The sequence below is a fragment of the Mya arenaria genome, chromosome 5 (assembly GCF_026914265.1).
Source record: "Mya arenaria isolate MELC-2E11 chromosome 5, ASM2691426v1".
Taxonomy (NCBI): Eukaryota; Metazoa; Mollusca; class Bivalvia; order Myida; family Myidae; genus Mya; species Mya arenaria.
This window is the reverse complement of record NC_069126.1, coordinates 29,945,801-29,956,353: the sequence shown is the minus strand read 5'-3', so window position 1 is coordinate 29,956,353 and position 10,553 is coordinate 29,945,801. Positions and strand designations below refer to the sequence as shown.

At 36.7% G+C, this 10,553-nt stretch overlaps 1 long non-coding RNA gene across 1 annotated transcript in view; it reads right to left on the bottom strand.

Annotated features, from left to right (window-relative positions):
- Window positions 1–211: 211 nt before the first annotated feature.
- Window positions 212–10,553, bottom strand: part of LOC128233697 (uncharacterized) — a 30,524-nt gene continuing 20,182 nt past the window's right edge. The window contains exon 3 of the long non-coding RNA XR_008260755.1: window positions 212–763. This is a non-coding gene — a long non-coding RNA (uncharacterized LOC128233697). The remainder of the gene's footprint in view (window positions 764–10,553) is intronic.

The following is a 10,553-nucleotide window of genomic DNA, read 5'->3' as shown; positions in this document are numbered from 1 at the left end:
CCATGAAATGTACACGCCAGTGCGACGTGACCCATGAAATGTACACGCCAGTGCGACGTAGCCCATGATATATACACGCCAGTGCGACGTAGCCCATGAAATGTACACGCCAGTGCAACGTAGTCAGTTACTTTTCACACGCTTGTGCAAAGTAGCGTATAAATTTTACACACAATTCCGAGGAATGAAAAAGGTAATCATAATTCTGGAATTATTCAAATTTATTAGAGTCCAAAACCATTACGTCAAACATATTGACAACGCATATCTGATAGGGTCAGGGATTCAACAATCAAACAATTTTACTAAATCATATTTCAAAGCAGTGCATCCACAACATTCTTTAACCCCCACCCCTTTTCTTGGATTGCCGAAATCTTCGCACTAAGTCTTAAACGGCTGTGATTTTAATATGTTGTTAGTATTGTGGCTAGTGCTAGTAAGATGCATAGACGGCCTGAATAGAATTTGAGTCAATAAATTCCTTGAGTAGATGGTCCCTTCCAAATGTATGTACAAATAAGAAACATTGTATACACAACTTTGAATCAACTATATCATGGACTAGCATATTTCAAATATTCACTGAGTGCATAACATTAAAACTTTCGTTGAGTGTTCACCAGAGCGTCGGACTCACATAAGTTCAGTCTGTGTTCTTCTTCGTGTTTATGATATGTCTGTACGTCCTTATGTATAATTGAGAGTGTCTCTGTGCCTTTCCGTTCCTTCCGTCCGGTGTTTACTGGTCAATTGACGTCACCTGAAAAAGAAAAAGAAATGCGCAAATTCCTTTAAAAGCCATATAACTATAATAGTTTTCTTTATTGTAAATTGATGCTAATGACGTAACCTTTGATATTTAAAAACGTAACGCTTCGTCCCAGATTTTGAGTGACGTATGCAAGCGCCCACGTGCACCTTAGTCTGATACGGTAATAAGTACATATCGGTCATTTTGTAACATTTCCGTATGCAAAGCATACATTTGCCATTTCAGTCGCATTCCTAATAATGAAAGCGTCAACGAATTTGTTGCTCGTAAAACGTAAACGTTAATTCGTTCTAAAGAAACGTTCTATTTTAATTTCCTTTAGTTCTCTATAAGTCTTTTAAGTTTGTAGTTAGTGTTGTTGTTGTTGGTGGTATTGTGTTGTTGTCGTTGTTGTGGCTGTTGTTGTTGTTGATGTCGTGTGTTTGATTTTGGGGCGACAATTTGCGTGCAAGGAAAGAATCACATACGGTACTGGAAAACATCTATAATTCCCTAAGTTTGTAGTTGTTTTAGTTATTGTTGTTGATGATGATGATGATGATGATGATGATGATGATGATGATGATGATGATGATGATGATGATGATGATGATGATGGTGATAAAGATGATGATGCTGTTACTGCTGCTGCTGCTGATGATGATGATACCGTGAATTTGCTAGGAAATAATCACAGACGGAACTAGAAAAGGTATATAATTCTCTAAGTTAGTAGTAGTTGTTGTTGTTGTTGGTGGTGGTGGTGGTGATGGTGGTGACGTCGTGTGTTTACTTTTGGAACGACAATTTGCATGCAAGGAAAAACACAGACGGAACAAAAATAGATTGAACCTGGAAATCGAAACCAATTTAAAGGCAAATCGATGACGAAACAGGACGCAGAATATAAAGAAATATTGAAAGTAAAGAGCAAACACCGAATAAAATAAGTCTGCAGTATAATGATTAGAAAATTATTTCCTGTAACAATAAAAACAGTTTGACTTAAATTTTCATAAATCACAACTGATTAATTTCACCGGAAAAGGCTTTCGTTTAATTACGCAATAAATACATTGTAACCATAGGTATTTATGCACCAGTCAATTGTAACCACGCCCCCCCCCCCCTTCCACCCAGGTCCGGGGTACACCAGGGATAGCCGGGGAAATGGGCCGTGGTTTTGTCTTCGCGCCAAATATAGCGGGGAATGGGCCTTACCTAGAGTCCCTGGGGTGCGGGAGCATTTGGCGGGGGGGGGGGGGTTACCAGCAGCTTATCTCCGCAGGACGGGGATTTTGCCCGGGCTTGGCTGGACCAAAAGTCAAAGTCCCCTCTATTCCCCGGACCTGGGAGGGGGGCGTGGTTACAATTGACTGGTGCATAAACAAAAACGTAACGGCTTTGCTCCAGTTTATTTGAATGACGTATGAAAGCGCCTACGTGCACCGAAGTCTGATTTCGTGTTAAGTATATATTGGTCATTCGGTAACATTTCCGTATGCAAGGCACATCTTTGGCATTTCATTTCCATTTTATCTTTACTTTCTTGATCATGAAAATGTCAACGAATAAAGTCATCTTGACATTAAAAAGGTGAATGTTTTATTCGGAACTCATCGGCCATTTCACATCGAAAACAACCTCGGATGTGTATGGACGGATTACAATGTCAGAAACCTTGACATTTAACTACGCTGCAAGTAGTAATTTTAATTTAGCAGTTATAAGTAATGACTTTATTCTTGGGAATCATAATTATTTATGAGAAAATACACTTTAATGGCAATCAATTTAAACTTAGTAATACACAATACACGTTAAAACGCTGCAATTAGTTAATAATGGGCCGATTGTTCAGAACTTTATAAGTTAACAACGCTTAAAACATCATCGTTGTTAACTTTCATATCGTTGCTGCTCGGGGAGTTTAGTGTATACACTTATGATCTGCAGCATTTCTAACAAAATGAATGACAAATTGTTCAGCTGTAGTTGTTTATATTCAAATATGTGAACATATCATAAAATATTTAACGTTTAAAAGTTAACAACGATGTCGCTAATCACGTTGTTAACTTTAACAAAATTCTGAACAATTGGCTCACTATTATATAAAAGTTTATGAACAACTTCTGTTGATGTACCGGCATACATTCGAGGTTGTTTTCGATGGAAAATGACCGAGGAGTTCCGAATGGTGAATGCTTATACTAGAACCATGTAATTTTATAATATTTAATTTTAGGCCCATCATTTCTTTTTAAAACAAGTTATGTTTTGTTGACGAAATTCATGTGTTTGATATCTCGGAACGGCTTGGTTGGTTCGAACTCGCTTGGCTCGAATTCCTCGTTGGCTCGAAATAGATATAAGGACCGATTTATTTATACCGAAGGTAAACATTCCCGCTTGGCTCGATTTTTTTCGAGGCTCGATGTATTTTTGCCGGTCCCTGGGAGTTCGAGCCATCGGGGTTCGACTGTATATCTGCAAACAATCAAAGACTTACAGACGAGAAAGGTAACGAAATAAATAAATACATAAAACAGAAATCACACACGGGAAGAGAAGAACGAATAGGGCAAATAGAAAAATAAACTTCGAACGGAGAATATAAGGTATTGCTTATAGACAAGATCAAACTAAAAGAAACCACTCCACAGCCTAACGAGAAGGAAAAAAATCTTGAACTAATTAAAAGTGTGTCATTTTTGTACTTATTACAACTTTCCTAATACGTTTGAACGATTTTCTTTTCATGCAAATCGTGAAATTGTATTTGCATGTACAGACATAGCAGACCAAGGAGCACCGAAAAGGACTCACGCGAGTCAAGAAAAAAATACGCACAATTATCAGCTATTCCTAAATTGTTTTGACGGCTGAACAATTGTCATGTCATAGGGTCAACGGTTCACATGTCAAAACTTTATGATAAACCTCTTTTAGTCCCGAATAGATAGTTACGACACAAGAAGAAGACTAAAGAACTCAACAAAATAGACAATTATCTTTGAAATCAAACCGTAATCTGATTTTTGTTGAAATAAAGATCACAGACACATTGAATCTTCGGTTAAAGACTGTCTTTAAAAAGAGCCGACAAAAGAGTGACTCAAAATCGAGCAGGTTGATCGAATGAAGGGTTGCAATGCTTTTTGGCCATGCACAAAACGACAGTGTAGATGATACGGCTGTCTGCAAAGAGCATGATACCATATCAGGGGAGATATCGCTTCTCGGAGGTGCGAAAGGTCATGGTTTTGCCCCCGACGTGTCATTAATGAAAAGAATGAGTTTTTTTGGCAAATGTAAGCGACGTGTTTGAAGGTATGCTGATCCGTTTTTGCTGACAATTTATGTGGGTTAGAATGTCTTTATTGACAACTGGCTGATTGTGAAAATTACATGTTGTTAAGGGCTTTAACAAGATACGATTGATAAATTGCACGCACAGCGATAATCCTTTCATTTAGTAGCTCCGATTGTGTTTATGAAGTATTACATGATGTTTTTTTTTATTGGCCGCAATCAGCAATCAAATGGATGATGATGATGATGATGATGATGAAGATGGTGCCGGTGCTGAACCTGGTGCTGGTGATGATGAAGATGATGATGATGTTGCTGCAGCTGTTGCTGCTGTTCCTCCTGGTGTGTATGTTGGTGTTGTTACTGCTGCTGCTGCTGTTACTGCTGTTAATAATGATGATGATGATGATGATGATGATGATGATGATGATGATGATGATGATGATGATGATGATGATGATGATGATGATGATGATGATGATGGAGGAGGAGGATAAGGTTGATGATGATGTTGCTGCTGCTGATTCTGCTGCTGCTGCTGCTGCTGAAGATTATGATGATGATGGTGGTGGTGGGGCTGGTGCTGGTGATGATGATAAGCAGCAGCATCAGCATCAACTTTAAATTCTAGTACCAGAATAACACACTGGCGATTGATTACGATCATGTTCTTTCTGCTCAGGATGTTGTCTGATTTTAATGGTGAGTTGATAATATCATCAAATAGGAGTGGAAAACGTGGCAAAATAATTAAAACAATAATTGAAATGTATATATTTGATACTAACATCGTCATTTTCTTGTCAATATATTTTAATTCGTCAGGGATCTTCAAACATGAGATACTAAGTAAACATATTTTATGGGTTCTCTTAAGTCAGAAGCTTTAAGTAATGTTTGATTCATAATAAAAACTGACTTACTTTTCTTATAATTCTCTAGAATAATCATTGCGCTGAACTATTAAAAACTGTGTTATTATTCATACGAATCTTGTTAGATTAAACCAGCTTTTTGAAATAGTTATCGCTCTCGTCTTGATTTTATTGAAACCGTGTTTGATAGAAATCGCAAGCAGCAGAAAGAATGTCGGTAAATCAGTTTTATTGTTCTATTATGATATTTAAACATCAGGTTTACATCCAAAGTCAGCGTGAATTCTGGCATTAGTTGGTTTCGTTTAACAGATCGCGGCTCTTTGAAACTCTTGGAGCGGTTTCAAACTTTGCATGCCAAGAATTTGGTTTGTTCTTGACTCTAAAAGATGAGGTGCGTAGCTGCCTATACGCGAGTACGCGGCTGAATCCACATGATGATGACAAAAAAATCAGCCAAAGTTACAGTATGCGTACATGACTAAATCTGCCCATTTTCCAGTACTAAATAAAGCACCTCAGAACGCTTAGAATGCACCAGATTGACCATGGTTTTCAAAATTTCCCGAGGGGGCATGCTACCGAAAAAAAACAGCACAATTTAATATGAATCCACATGAATAGAGGACTAGCTACGCCCCTGTCTACTTCTCAGTATTTCTGATTTGGCATGGGAACTCGGTTCCAACAGTTTTCATTCAAGTACCGGTGAATCCTAATTTTACACTTTGCGCGAAAAGTGACTAAGTGTATTATCCGGTGTCCGGTTTCGAATCTACCGTTTTCTGTATTTTGCGGTCCATATGTTTCTTTAAATTGATATATTAGAAAAGGTCCGTCGGAAGCTTTCAGGGGTGCCTTTGAGAATCAGCCCATTGAATTGTTTCTTTGTTTCTTCAAAATGCACCAATGCCATTGGCCAATGAACATGTTCAATAAAATAATATAAGTAAATTATATACGAAATTCACAAACTATTCAACGTACGCCATCTTTAATATGACCACAGTGAAGAGATAATTTTGTCAATGTCTTCATTAGACAATATAGAAAGATAATAAAAATAACATTTTGATATTCTAAACTCAAACGCCTAATGGACAAACAATGCTTATTTTCTACAAGAATGTGTGTTGGTATTTGCAATAAATTCAACAATCGTTGGCACTTTAGTCTATTTCAATGAACATTCTAACAAGAAATGGAATTCGTCTTCTAGAATGTGACAGGTTTGACATTTCCATTCATTAACAGGTATACAATTAGTGTTATGTCATCTACCGGCTTCAATTTATTATGCGTATGAAAAAGTTTTAGTCTCTTGGGTGCTTTCCTAATTTTTACTATCATTGGAGAATGATTCTCTAGCGGATCCCGTGGCATGGGGTGCCGATGATGATGATGATGACGAGGAGGAGGAGGAGGAGGATAAGACTGATGATGTTGGTGCCACTGATTCTGCTGCTGCTGCTGATTAAGCTGCTGCTGATGCTGATGATGGTTGGTGGTGGTGGTGGGCCTGGTGGTGGTGGTGATGGTGGTGGTGCTGCTGCTGCTGATGATGATGATGGTGGTGGTGGGGCTGGTGCTGGTGATGATGATGAGCAGCAGCATCAGCATCAACGTGAACTAAGAATGATTCTCCAGCGGATCCTGTGGCATGGGGTGCCGCCTCCCCCCCCCCCCCCGCAAAAAAAACCCACAATCGTCCGTGTTTACTTTTCAGTTTGATTTAGGACCTAGATCAAACCCTGAATCCACCCCTGATCACACAAGTATGGTCTGCAAACAGCGGAATTATTTATTTTTGAAAACAACTACAGTCAAAACTCGCCATGTCAAAGTCTTTTGGACCTCAGGAAATACATTCGAATTAAATACAAACATGGTGGACAAACAGCAAGGGCATATTAAATATAAACACAAACATGGTAAAGATGTTTTCCTGCACATCTACCCTTTCAAATGATAATTAAATAATTAAGAGTCTTCCGGCATCTAAAATTCACACATTTTTGGGCCGGATAACTTAAACAGTAATACATATAGGACCATCTTATGAACATATATCGTACGATCAGGAATTTCAGTGAAAAGTAAATGAAAGTAACGAACTAAGCTGAAAGTTTCAATTGCAATATCAAATACACTCCACCTGAATTGACCAATAATGTTCTAAGGGCACTTTGTTGGGAAAAATAGATTCAGTTTTGGTTTCATGGATTTCGATGGTTAGGAAACCTGTTCGAAAGTTTTGCATGAAGTTAAAAATTCAGGGCTTTGTGTAACAGTTTTAACAACAGGGTGGAGCTTCTGAATGTAGCCATAACTGAATTTCTTCAAAACAACGTTAACGCAGATGGAATTGGGCCTCTTTTAACACACGTGTTGGCTCACTGTCCGCCATGTTTTTGTGTTTTTTTCAAAGTGAACTAGTTTTCGGATTGAACGAACCGACGAAACCGAATCCGGAGTGAGTTCCGACAGTTTTAAAAAATCAACAGTTTCGGTCTTTGTGAAACACACACTTAAATGGTTTGTCATTTTATTTCAAACTGTTTAAACAATTACACAGTTCATGAAACCGATATAAAACCCAAACTAGTTTTTTTAACAAACAAAAAACGCTCCCAAACGCCCTTAGTTTCGAAATAGACATCAAAACGAATTATCAATTCGATAAAGGGATCATAGGATACGTGCGTTTTTGAGATGGTACGATTGTTTGCATATATTTAGAGCTTATATCATCATCGTGTTTTGTTTTACCTACTTCAATCACTTTCATGTTATATCACAGTTCTTATATGCTATCTTTTGGTTTATTGTACCTGTTAAGTCACTTTTTTGTATATATTACGCTTCCAATATGCTATCTTTCGGTTTATTTTACCGGTTAAATCATTTCTTGATATATATTATGGTTCTTTTACGACTAAAGATATGTATGCGTGCCTTTGCTTTGTTTTACATGTTTAAATCATGGTTAAATACGGCCAAACATAATAGTTTTAGTGTCACGGGCATTTCTATTTTTTTGTCCGTTTTTGTCTCACAAAAAGGAAAGACAACTCCTAGGGACCGGAGAAAATACCTCGAGACTTGGAAAATTCGAGCCAAGCGGGAATGCTAACCGTCAGTTTACAGCAATCGGATTTTCACATCCAGTACGAACCAACGAAAAATTCGAGCAAACAAAGAATTCGAGCCAACGAAGAATTTGAGACAACGAGGAATTTGAGACAACGAGGAATTTGAGACAACGAGGAATTTGAGACAACGAGGAATTTGAGACAAGGGGGTTGTACATGTAGTATAAAAATGTGTTCAACGTCTTTTAATACGTGTGATTTTAACACATTTAAAGCCAGTGCCTGAGAAACTTACATTTACCTTTTTGGCCTAAGCCTGTTTGTTTAAAAATATAAAATACTCTGTTTAAAACCGTTATGTGTTTCATTTTAATATAATTTAATACTGCATCAATTGCTCAAGGTTTCACCAATTATTATTTTTTTATTAAAATCAAAATGCCTGAATCCCTTCCTATTATTTTCTTTAAATGCATGAGAAACTAACAATCAAATTTTCTTGGCCTAAGTCAGATTGTAAATCTAAGATGAGAAAGTAGCAGTAGCTCTCTCTTGATAAGTTTACGCCGCTTTTACGAGTGTGTAATTTTCAGTATGATTTTGCCTAATATTTATTCTGTGTTTTACGAGCCGCGCCATAAAATGTGTCAATTTTCAAGAGTTAAGTTGAATTTTATTGGCCGTTTTATTGTATCAAGAATCGCTGATACAATAAATGTTGCATGGTTGTTTTATTTATGAGAGGCTGTGAGAAATAAATTCTCGAGTGTACATAGAACTCTCATATTTATGATATATATGTGCTCATTATTAACTTAGAAAGAAACTTAGAGTGAAAAGACTATCTATGTGAAATTTAGGAGATAACATATACATGTTATAACTTGTGTTGAGATCTAATAAATGCTCAAGTCACTATTCGTATTTCTAAGAAGTTCAAGTTTTAATTGGTAGATTTCTTAAAATTTATGTTTTAAAAGTGATAGATGGGCTTCATTGTTTAAAATGTACTTGAACAGAACAGAACAGAGCAGAACATTTAGTTTATTCAGAAGACTATACCAGTATCGTATATATATATATACACATGATGTGATCATATAGTCTTTATTGTTTAAAATGTATAGGGAAGACTATACTTGTGTCGTATATACAGACGTTGTGATCATATAGGCATGTCGTCTAGTTAAATGTCGACTTGCGAGTTATATTCGTATTGTCGACTTATTCACTTATTAACAAGATATGCCGACATAACTATTGCGATATGTGCTGTCTTAGCTCGTAAGTCGACATTAAAGAAGTAGGCTTTTTTATGTCGAATTGCAAATTGAAACACAAAATGTACTTATATTAGTAACTATAAACACAAGTAACTTTGTCGTATTCTTGAAGATGATTTCCTTTTCTCTGTTAGAATGCTCATTGTAAAGTCATTCAATCAAACAATTACATAGTTACGTACATATTATTGGAACAGTCCAAATGTACAGAATTTTGTCGAACTAATTACTAATACCAACAACTTTCAAGTAAAGAAAATAAGCAACCAATTTTATAAGGCCCTTAGAACTTATACATTTAGTATTTTTATGAATACATAATAATTATCATCATTGAAATGACATTGGTAACAACTGGCTCCTTAAAGTGATATCATCTAAAACTTTCAGCGTGTTGTGTCCATGTATAGTATGGAAGTGTATTATCGTATCTACGTTATAGTAAGATTTTGTGAAGTAAAATTAAAATGATTAAGAACAGGCGGATCGAAAGTTGCGAGCGAGCTATTCCTTACCATTTATGGTTTACTCCAAGTTATCTTACTGCCTTATAATACAACCTCATTGGACGACACATTGTCAACGCAAAATCGGACACAGGGAGTGTGTATCGTATGAGTGGCAGTGGGCGGATCTTTAAACACCCGCGAAAGTTGAAATTTTAAATGACTAAGCGTAGTAGTTACTGATTGCCTATCTGCAATTTCATTGGCCGAAAATGTAGGATTTATTCTGGTGTTATGATCATGTAATATTGTTTGATGTCGAGTTGAAAAGCTATGAAACTATATATCGCCAAAGTTTGCCGACTTTTCCACATATAAAATGGCTATTATTACTTTTTTATCGACACAACGAGTTGAACAGGCAATGTCGACACCATTATTGTGACGTCAACAAGACGTGTAATAGAGTTATACAGATTTTTCAACAAAACATACCAACATATCAACACATCCTGTAAATAAGTGGAGATGTCGGCATACGTTGGCAACCCGTCATGTAATAAATCACCAAGTCGACTTAAGACAATTCGACAAGACTACAAGATTCCAACATCAGTATATGTACTTTACAGTATACGTTTCCATAATAATATTGTACATACGTTATTTACTGATTACATGCTTTTTTGTGCAAAACGATTGAATGCTTTTCTTGCATATACATGTATATGGTTAAGTAGTTCATCGATGTATGCCCACAGGTGCGTAGCTGACTGCACGCTCATACG